This window comes from Pristiophorus japonicus, unplaced genomic scaffold, assembly GCF_044704955.1.
Source record: "Pristiophorus japonicus isolate sPriJap1 unplaced genomic scaffold, sPriJap1.hap1 HAP1_SCAFFOLD_75, whole genome shotgun sequence".
NCBI lineage: Eukaryota > Metazoa > Chordata > Chondrichthyes > Pristiophoridae > Pristiophorus > Pristiophorus japonicus.
Window position 1 is genome coordinate 2,280,287 of NW_027254666.1, and position 1,959 is coordinate 2,282,245.

General features: G+C 44.1%; 1 non-coding gene across 1 annotated transcript; it reads right to left on the minus strand.

Moving 5' to 3' along the window:
- Window positions 1-1,444: 1,444 nt before the first annotated feature.
- On the minus strand, window positions 1,445-1,517 carry trnak-cuu (transfer RNA lysine (anticodon CUU)). The gene has a single exon. It is a non-coding gene; the product is annotated as a tRNA-Lys (tRNA).
- Window positions 1,518-1,959: the final 442 nt, after the last annotated feature.

The following is a 1,959-nucleotide window of genomic DNA, read 5'->3' on the forward strand; positions in this document are numbered from 1 at the left end:
TGGTGTCGCCAGAGCTAGAAGATTCTTCATGAGGCCATAGGTTGGTGCCCCACAGACGGTAAGGAGGATCGCCCTTCATTTGGCAGTGTTCTCGTCGCCTTCTTGCACGTTGGCCACGAAGTATTGGTCGAGTATCTCCACAAAGGCTCCGCAATCGTCCACTTCTGAGAACTTCTCCAGCATACCAACTGTTCCTTGCATTTTTGCGTGGTTGTTCATTGTCTCGTCGCCAATTGATATGTTCATAATAAAGGATGAAAGTTAGTATTGTGAACACTGAGTAAGTGTGACCTTAGCTCCTTTAATAAGACTCCAGAGAACAGGTACCTCATGGGTGGCCTGCTTACATACCGTACTCCCAAGGGATACTGGGATCCCTTGGGACTCCGAAAGGTAGGCCCTCTGATGATGGGGTGCACAGGTTGTCAAGTGTTAAATACATAACACAAGATGTGAACAGAAATCAACCATCAAAAGCCCTGCCATTAACCGCAAAGGGTTTCCTGCAATTTTCTGATCGCAAAGCGCTTTCAGTCCTTGTCCTTAAAATTGCAGACGTGGAAATTGGGGAGTTTAATGACTTTGAAAGGAGGACATTGTTGCTTGGTGCCGTTCTGGTCAGAGAAATATTTGTGAAAGGAACTTTTTGCAGAGAGAGGGATTGAGCATTTCAGCTTGTTGCTGAACACTTCTCTCTGGGCACTGAGCTAAGCAGCAATTTCTGTCGTGTGAAGGTTATCACATTTCCAACACACGTGCAAAGTTCCCGGTTCAATCCTGCGCAGAAACATTATTTCTCAAACAAAAACTTGTCTGCAATAAAAACTGTTTTGGATACATTGTTGAATGAGCAATGCACATTTAAAACCAGTCTCCTCTAATACAGATTGTGTAAAATCAGATCGGGGATAAAACTTCATCAAGGATTAAAGTTTCATGAGTTATTAAAGTTCACTTTTTGAAGTTTTGACTGTCCCTGTCAGCATTTCATTCATTCCGTGAAACAACACGATCGGTTTACACCAGCGGATCGAAGCTGCATTTGAAACCCACAAACAACTCATTAATTATTCGCTATTCCTCAGTTCCAGAGCTCAGAGGTTTATTGTCCATCCCTGGGATACAAGCTACCTCGGACCAGGACCAAAGCTCCCCGTACACCGAGCACAGGCTCAGTAAAACCCCGGGGGAGAGGTTATCCCGGTCACTGGGCCTTCCAGCAGCCCTTAACAAGCGCCAGGTCTGAAACTTTCCAGAGTAATAACTTGTAACTGGAGCATCTAACAGTAAGGACGGCCGAGCGGTCTGAGGCACTGCTTTCATTATTTGATTAAATTATCAATTCTCCCTCAGTTCGCATTTTTATCATTGTGCAAAAGAAGATCATGTGTTCATTAATGATATTGACCCGCAAAAGCAACATAAAAGTTGAATGAAAAGTAATCGCCCAACGTGGGGCTCGAACCCACTACCCTAAGATTAAGAGTCTCATGCTTTACCGACTGAACGAGCCGGGCTTCTCAACATTTGCTCTGTCAATCCCCTTCAGAATATTGTCCGTTTCAATGTGATCACCTCTCATTCTTCGAAATTCCAGAGAGTATCGGCATATTCTACACAATCTCTCACCAGAGGACAGTCCTCTCATCCCAGGAATCGATCTGGTAAACCTCCGTTGTACCACCTCCAAGGCAAGTGTATCCTTCCTCAGAAAAGGAGAACAAAACTGTGCGCAGTACTCCAGGTGTGGTCTCACCAGGGCCCTGTACAATTGGAGCAAGATTTCCTTACTCTTGCACTATGGGCGGAATATTAGGTGCTGTGGTCCGAATATCCTGATTTTCTGCTGATTCTACGGTTGTATAAAAAGATATTAAAATTCGACATTGACTCGGCAAACATATTTGTATTTCCTTCAGTATGCAACACTGATGGATTGATTAATGATGATTGAAACAA